This window comes from Anser anser (genome assembly GCF_964211835.1).
Source record: "Anser anser genome assembly, chromosome: 9".
In the NCBI taxonomy this organism is placed as follows: domain Eukaryota; kingdom Metazoa; phylum Chordata; class Aves; order Anseriformes; family Anatidae; genus Anser; species Anser anser.
Genome location: NC_139729.1, coordinates 22,741,429 through 22,750,295, shown reverse-complemented (window position 1 = coordinate 22,750,295; position 8,867 = coordinate 22,741,429). Strand labels below are relative to the sequence as shown.

Here is an 8,867-nt window from a genome sequence, read left to right as displayed (position 1 = left end):
CCATAGTCTTAACTCTAGACGATTTCTTTTCTGTCTTGTCCAGATGCACCTAAATTGCTCGGATTTCTAAACTTGAACTCTAATGTGCTTTTTGTAAACAATGAAAAAGTGACATCAGGAATTATGGGTTTGGCTTCGATGTATTTCAGTGGTGACAAGAATTAATAAAACAGCTCTGGTGCTGCTGCAGCCCAGTCTTGCTGTGTTTTTGCCAGGACTTCTGCAAAACGTTCCTGGGCTTCTCTCTTCAGACTGAAGGCCATAGGGGCGCTGGGGCCTGGCAAGACGCTAACAAATACAGAGCCTGGATAATGCTTCATTTGCCGCTTTGTGTGCTGAAGCCATGGGTCAGGGCTGGGCTCCTCTCAGGCCTTGGTGGCCAAGTGTTGGGCCCCTGGGAGCCCAAAGGCAGGCTTAGGTAATGGGAGCCAGGTGCTCTGCACCGGGAGCTCAGCTAGGGGCCTGGAAACCACACTGAGGTGTCAAGATGGAAGGGGTTGGTTTTAGTCCCCAGGTGTCAGCAGTCAATGCCTGGAAGGGGTAGGGAGGGATGTACCAGCCGCTTAGGGGGAGAAACTGAAGAGAAACCTCCAGAAAGTGGAGGAAAAAACACAGCTGTGAGAGGGAGGAGGTGGGCAGAGGATGGCAGGGGCACCGCTCAGGGGCCCTGATCTCCCACAGCTGCACACCAGCTCCAGGAAGGGCATAAAGCAGTGAGATGGGCTGAGCACCTTCAATTAGGTCCCATCAGAGTGGAGGTGGATGTTTGGCCTTCTTAAGGGAAAGGTAGGATAGAATTTATATGGTTTCTTTGCCGTTACTCCTGAACGGATGTGAGTTGAAGTAGGAAGGCCTGTTAGAGCATGTATGAGGGGTTGTTTTTGCACTGTGCTGTGAATTTGCTGGGCTTCCTTCCCCTTCTTCTGCTTTTTTCAAGTGTCTTAACTGTTAGCACCCCAGGAAGGGGCTTGCGGGGGGAACAGTCCCTTTCCTGGGAGGCTGGAAACCCCTGAAGGGGAAGGCAGCTCCTGGACGCCCGGAGGCATGGACAAAGGGTGGTGGTGCTGGGCAGCGGGGCTTCTGGTGGTGGTCTGAGTAGGACATGAGGTAGGACAGGCAGCTGTACCTGCTGACATTGCTTTTCCTGTAATAGAGCAATGTAATGCATCCAAAGAAGAAAAGGTTTCAGTGTCAGGTGGTCCTGTTTAAAATATATATACACGCTTATCTAACAAAGTTCTATGCAGTAGGAAAACATCTAAGAGTGTTGACTTTCAAGTTATATGATTTCAATTTCCTTATTGATTCAATGCTTACACATGCTTTTCACTTTTTTTTTTTCCTACATCTCATGTTTCTGCAACAGTTAACACTCAAATTTATGCTACATGAGCTCAAACTGTCCTAGGGCTTTTTGTTTGTTACAAGTCACAACATATTTTGTTGTTGTTGTTAAACAACCTCCATGTTAATAACTACTTAGCTTTTTCTTCTGGTTTTCATTTTCACTGAGGAAGTAATACCCCTTTTCTTCCATCTGGAAGAAGGGGAATGACACAAATGTGTGTGTGTGTGTATATATATATATACACATATATATATGTATTATATCAGTATATATTTCTTAAGGGAGAATAGTACTCCTTCCTAAAAATAGCTAGCTTCTGGTGAGCACAGTAAATCATGAAATTGTGTATTTATCATTTCTTTTTTTTTTTTTTTAAGTCATGATAGATAGAAAGGTCATTTAGCAAATCAGGTACAAAACTAAGATCTATATTTTAAGAGCTGCAGGGAGCTGGAAGAAAATTGGCTCTTGTGATGAAGCATTATTCAGTCCATCACACATGTGAACTCCAATTTTGCCCCTGAGGTGAAGAAAGTGGTCTTTCTTTTTTTTTTTTTTTTCCCCTTCTACGTAACCTTGGCATTTGTAGGATTTTCACTTTGTGCACTCTTATACTGCTTTGCAGTGCCTGTGACACATGTAATGATTTGGGATACGCACATATAGTGGGATAAATAGATGTTTATTTGCAGTTAGGCAGGTAAGGGTAGAAGGAGCAGGATAGCTCTGTAATACCACGTTTTGTTCTGGGCCTCTTACAATTTTCATTGCTCTTGAAGCCATATTTGAGTTTCAGGGAGTCATCAACACTACTGTATTGCCCCACAAGTGCCTGTGCTCCAGGGCTCTCTCTGGGCTTGGGCCTGCCTTGTGCTTCTTAGCAGTGATCTGAAGGTAGGGCAGGTAAGCTATTAAATGAAAAATTGAGATAGCAAGTCAAGTCTGGTTATTTGAATGGGTGTATTGCCATAAATCATTAATCAAAATATCCCAAGATGCAGGAATGTGTGCCAGGTGGGTCTCCTCCTGGACAGAGCTTCAGCAAATGGGTAGTATCAGTGTCCTGGAAGCAATGGGTGCTTTTGGAGGACATGGATAGCTAGAGGAAAGGGGGGTGTACTCTAATAGTATCTCTTCAGTATTTCCCTTCTTTTATGTACAGCTTATTACCTTTAGTGTTGCTGTGATGCATGAGAGTGACTGTGAGTGATGTTGATTGTGTGCTGTGGGGAGGATGGAGCCTGAATTCTCCTCTTTGACTTTCTAGCACTTCTTTCTGGTACAGAGTAAGATTATTTTCTTGCCTCTTCCTGTTCTTCTTCAGAGCACTCTAAGAATACTAACAGCATTCTTGTTCTACTGTTCTTTGCTGAGCACAGGGCTGCAGAAATCGAGCTGGCACTTGCACAGAGATTCATACAGAAAACTGTCCTGGCTTTCTCTTCTTAACCTTCTAGAAGTCCAGCCATTCTGTGTTTCAAGATATACATTAAACAATAATAAATCATGCAAGAATATAATGAAAAAACCTACTGCTGTGTATAACTCCATAGTGGAGATTGATGTGTAAAGACTGCAGCTTGAAGACAGAGCAAATCTTGTGAAAATTTTAGTACTTTTTTTCCTTAAGGGAGGGGGAGAAGGAGGGCAGAATAAGGTTTAGATAGAAAGAAAAATAATTTGAACAATATTCTGAGCAAAAAGAGCCAGAAGGAAGTTGTATGCATTTCAGAGAGACAGATTGGGGAAGGAAGCCTGGCAAAGAAAATCCTTGTAGCAAAGCTGTTAAAATGGCATTGTCTTAAAGCAGTGAAACAACTCTTTCTCACATTTCTCTGCATGAGTTAACTTGACCCCAAGCCATTGTTTCCTATGGAAGTGGAATAGCTTGATAGGCAGCGTGAGGCAAAATTATTTCAAGTCTTTCAGCATATCTTCCTGTATCCAAAGAAGTAAACACGGACATCAGCATGTAAACAGGATGCTCAGCTGTAAATTAGAGCAAGACGTAGCTTGTTCTACATTCAGCTTTTCCAAAAATAATTCTGCTTTAGTAAATAAGGCATTCTGTATGTGTATCCTACTTTAACACATTTCAGATTGCTGTCAACAAACTGTAAGATTTTAGTAGAAGGTGTTTGCTAAATAACAAGTAAGGCAAACTGGATTTTCTAAATCAGACACTCACTATTTTTGTTGCTAAACTGTATGGAATATGCCTTTTCCATATTTGGATAAATGCTACTAGGGATTTACTGCTCTATTTTTTGAGTGTGGTTGCTCTTATAGAGTAGTCTTATGGCTGAGGTACTGGGATAAACAGGAGGTGGGTATTAGAGATTCAGTATTGCAGGAGTGGGGCTCTTTAAAAGTACAATTTGCCAAGTAGGGCTGGTTTAAAAAAGTCTGTTTTGTATGTAGGGTGTTTTTTATATTTCTGGCAAGGATGTGAGCTCTTTAGTTTCTTGACAAAACTGCTGCAGTTTTTCTTGGAAATCATAATTTGGGCGCAGAACTGCAGCTCATAAAATAAGCCATAGTTCCCATGGTACGCTGCGGTGCCTGAATACAGGGAAACTGGTAGACCTGGCTTCATGGCGGAGGACCTGACAGCAGCCTTCCGGTGCCTCTGAGGAGGTTACAGAGCAGACAGCAAGGCCCTTTACAGCAGTGCATGGCAGGAGGTTGAGAAGCAACGGACATAAACCAGAACAACAGAGGTTTAGGCTGGCTATGAGGGGAAAAACTTTCTCCTCATTAGGCTAGTCAAGCAGAGTTTGGCCAGACAGGTTGTGTAGTCTCCACCTGTGGAGATTTTCAGAGCCTGACTGGATGGATAAAGCTCTGAGCAAGTGGCCTGACCCCAGTGCTGACCCTGCTTGGAGCAGGAGAGGGGACTACAGCCTTCCCGGTCCCTTCCAGCCTGTGCTATCCTGTGATCCTCCTGTACGTAGAACAGTAAGGAGCCCAGTGCAAAACTGTGTGAAATACTCAAATTTCAGTTCTAAGGAGATGAGATGCTTTGAGTGAAATTTTTATGCTCTATCTAAATTAAACATTTTGTCTTAAATGCTGCTTGTGCCTTACCATCCCTTCCCACCCCTCTCCTCACTTACTGGGGCTGGCGGACACATTTTGGATCTTGATTTAATATTTTGTATCAAAAAAATCAGTGCATCTGTGCAGGCTTCCTTTTGACTCATGGGCAACGCAGCAGGCACAGCAAACTGTAGCCCAGGCGCCTGGGGATCTTCTTTTGACCTTCCAGGAGAGATGCTGTTTTTAACATTAATTAGGTAGCAGGAATGCGGTAGGTACAAGGCAGTGTGGTCACTTTCTGCTGCCTTAAAATCAGATCCAGTTTCTGTAAACTACTGCTTAGAGTATTTCAGAAATACTGTTCTCAGTATACTGTTGGAAGGTAAGTCAGACGTCTTATTCCTAATATTTTTTGACAAGAATAAGTTGAGTAAACCACCTTTATTTTTAACCTATCCAGATATTGCATACATTGTAATTTACATCACAGCTTCCATAGAGGTACAGTGCCTGGTGTCAGCAGAGAGTGATGTTGATGGAGGGTGAATTCAAAGCGTGTAAGGCAAGTTGTACATATAAGGGAAAGCATTAATGGGAAAAGAAGGGTGACGGCTTGTGGTCTGACCTGTTTCTCCTTCCCTGTGTTAATGCTACAGTTACAGCACAGCTTACTGTACCTGTTTGCCTCTTCGCTGCCCTTTGGTCTCAGGTAGAGAAGTGTGAGGAGGCAAAATCAACAGGCTAAGAAGACCTGTCGTTGCTTTTCAGATACGTGCCTGTATCACTGCTAACAGTATGTATTTAAGAGCTTGTAAGTGCTCAGTCTCAGCACAGCTGTTTACAGTGAGACCAGATGAGCAGGCTCTTCAACTCTGATATTGATTTACCTCGGTTGGTATCTTGGTGTAATTTGCACCTTGTCTGCACCAATAAGTGCAGATGCATCTGAAGAGTGGTTGATTTCTCGCTTCCAGAAATGCAAGTGTTGCATTTGCCCCTGTAGTAGAGACCTTGTGGATTTAAATAATCAGTTAATGGTAGTTGGTGAAAGCCATATCTTAACAGGCTGAATTCATGCTGCAGTTCATTTTGATGCACAGGGTGACTTTAGATTAGGAAGGGCTTCAAAAGGAAAATGTTTGTCCAAGGACATTTCTCTTTCAAGTCCATGAAGAAAATGAGGAGGGGGATCCAAAGGAGCAGCTACTAGCTATTGATGGTGGCCTACTGATGTGAGTCTATTAAGTGACAGACCACCAGGAACAATGATGATGCTTTCAGCCCAGAATATACCCTTCTGAGCAGCCAAGCAGTCTGTAGAATGGCTTTGGATCCATTCCATTCTTCAGCTTAAGAGTCATACCCCAAGCTGCTGAAGAATATTACCCTAGTAGCTAAAAACTGGGCATGTCAAACTTCTCACTTTGGTACTGAATTCTTTTCTATCCCTGCTATAGAAAGCAATAATTTCTCTGGGTATATTTTTAAATGCAGTTCTAGTTTTGCTAAAAATGGCAAGGAGAATCAAGAAACACAGCATGATACTATCAAGTGACAGGCAAGACCAGAACAAGTTTTATCAATCTCTTAAAGATTAGTATCTAACTTCTGTTATCTTTGCTCAGTTTATAAATGTTACGCATTCCTTGCTTTAAGCTTAATGTTCTAAGAATGCTGCTGCTTAGCTGGGTGGGGCTCTGGGCACCTCTGTTTACAATGTACTCCAAGATGATATTATGGACCCTTGAGAAGGAAAACTAGCACGTAGCTTGGAGCTTGAACTAAAGATAATTTTTTGACATTCAGATTCCTGGTTCAAGGGTGCTATGATCCCTCAATAGCTTTTAATTAGATGAAGAGTCTCTAGTTAGCAGTGCAATGTTTGAGAACAGGGCTGTGTTCTTACTGATAATTTTTCCTTGCAGTATAGAAAAATCAAAATGTAGCACTACAGAGAAGCCAGCGACACTGCGTGTTCAGCCACAGATGTTGGAGGTTATATGGGGAAAGAAGCTAAAGAACAATATAAAAAATTGATCCAAGTTAATTAGTACAACTGTTTGCAACACATCCCCTAACAGAACATTAGTGCTATCCCTGCAAGAGATAAGCTGCAATGAAGTCTGTTACCCATGCCCCTGACTCTGCTGGTGCTGGTCATGGGAGCTCTGCATGAAAGGCAAGGTCATACTGCACGCATCCTACTGTGTTATCTGAATTCTAGGTACTATTTAAAAAGGAATGATGTCTGGAGGTAAAGAGCATATTGCTTTAATGCATTTAAAGTGCAAAAGAAAATGAGCTATATTCTGCCATTCTTAAAACATGAGATCTAAAAAATACAAATATAGGATGTATTTTATTTTTTTATTTTTATGGGCAACAACAGTGCAACTCTTGGTCTATTGCACAGTCAGCTTTTTGGCATACCACAAAGTCAGAGTTCTTGATTAAAATCATAAATATCTACAGCTTCAAGCTGGCTGCTGAAGCTATTCTGCTAAACCTTTATTTAAAAAAAAAAAAGTAAATATAGCTGCTTCTCCCCAAATTCTCCTCTAATGACATTGTTGTTCTAATAAAGTGATTAGACCTTCTTATCCCAGCTAGGGATGCTGCTAAACGAAGTTGAAATACCCATCTTGCTGGGATTATCCTTCAGGCACAATTTAAATGACCCACCAGCAAATATATCTGCTTTAACGTGACATTTGTTGTCCTTGCTGCCTTCCACTAGTTCTGTATGAGACTAATCTTTCCCATGAATACTGCTTTAAATAAATAAATCTGTCTCTTAGAAACGACAACCTTGTTGATAAGCCCTTCATTTTCTTTCACTGATGAATTCCAATTTGTATTCTGCTTTGAAAGCATCTTTATCCTTGGAAATATCCAGCTACACCATCACAAGTCAAAAAACCTGATCATTCAGAGCCAAATTGTCTTGCTCCATGCACTGGTGCTCAGTATGAAAGTGAACCAGACCAGTAAAAACCTATTTATATGATGGCATCTTCAGCCTGCAAAGTGTCTGCAGAAGTTAGTCTGCAAAGGTCCTTTGTTCTACTTAGGCTACCACCTTAGCAGGTTGTATGTTGTGTTTTACTTAAAAACTAATTTAATCACCCTTAGTTTTCAAAGCTGTGGCCACAGAGTAAACCTGTTAATATCCCAAGACAATACCAACTCAAATGAGAATCAATGAAAACACTAAGCCAGCCTTTCTGCCATCTGATACGAGGCACTGAAGCAGAACTACCTCTCTCAGGTCTATTCCGGATCCCTTCTGCTTCCCCGTATTTCAGCTCTTTATGACTTTATTCAGGCTAGTGTCTACAGTTACTGCTCAGTATTTTACCCTTTGCCCAGCATTTCACAAAAAAAGGCAAGATTTTCTTATAAAGCATGTACTTGGCATGTATTTCTCTTTACCAGCCTCAGCTATGGATTTGTTTATCCTGATTAGAATGAAAGCCTGTGCACTGCCAGCACTAGTGCGAAGAGATCAAGTGGGATTCAGAGTCATGTGTTTTCATTTAAATTGCAATCACAGAAGTGTGCTTGAAATTAAAAGGTTTAATAACATATTCTTTATGCTGGCCTGCATTAGGACAAGTAAATCAGGTACACGCTGTGCTTTAAAGAAAAACTAAGCCCCGGACAAACACCCTCTTCCAATTTATCCACTTTAATCTGGGTTGTTTTTATTGCCATTACTTTACTTTAGCTATATGCGACAAATGGCTAGCAATGATAGAAGCAGATATGATTTTGATAAAATTCTGGTGTCTTACAAGGTTTGCAGTTATCTTTTGGTGTTTACATTACTTGACTCCCTTTGTTACACTTCGGGCATAAATTTGGAAAACATTAAAGAATTCCAGCTACCAAATTATAGAATGAACTTTACTGCATGGCTTTTTGTTCTCGCTCATGTAAATGTTTCTCCTGTAAAGGTATAATTGCAACAGGGTATTAACAGGCATACTCCAGCCTATGCCAATCACCTAAAACTGCCTTTGAAATCGGGCAGTTTACTGCTGTCTCTCATTCCTGTATGCTACGTATTCTTTTTTGGCAATGCAAATAAAATACTTTAACACGGGGTTTCTTTTTTAACCTAACAGAGGGTTCACATCACTCTCTAAGCTGGGTACAGATTCAAAAGGAGGCTTTCTGAATGCTTTTACATAGGACTGCTGTGTAACAGAACCTGCACTGCTGTGGGTACAGTACACAGGATGTGGGCAGGAATGACCATGGAAACAGCAAAGAGGGCACAGAACTCTGGCATTTTCCTGGATGTTTAGATACTTGGGTCTGAATTATGGCAGGCACAGGCCTCCTGACAGCAGCAGAATATAGGCAATGTGCAAGCTTTTGCAAGCGTGACTCTGAGCAGGTGCAAGGAAACAATTCAAGTTCAGCGCGGCGGTCTGTGTACAGCGGGTAATGCTTCTCTGCGGATCTGTGAAAGCAA

At 41.6% G+C, this 8,867-nt stretch overlaps 1 protein-coding gene across 9 annotated transcripts in view; it reads left to right on the top strand.

The window, feature by feature from the left end:
* The first annotated feature begins 712 nt into the window (after positions 1-712).
* NAALADL2 (N-acetylated alpha-linked acidic dipeptidase like 2) overlaps positions 713-8,867 on the top strand; it is a 441,985-nt gene continuing 433,830 nt past the window's right edge. For 8 of the 9 annotated variants that reach the window (XM_083849054.1, XM_083849043.1, XM_083849047.1 and 5 more), the window contains exon 1: positions 713-786. The gene's annotated coding sequence lies outside the window, so the exon portion shown is untranslated. The remainder of the gene's footprint in view (positions 787-8,867) is intronic. The other variant, XM_083849050.1, reaches the window with a different exon arrangement.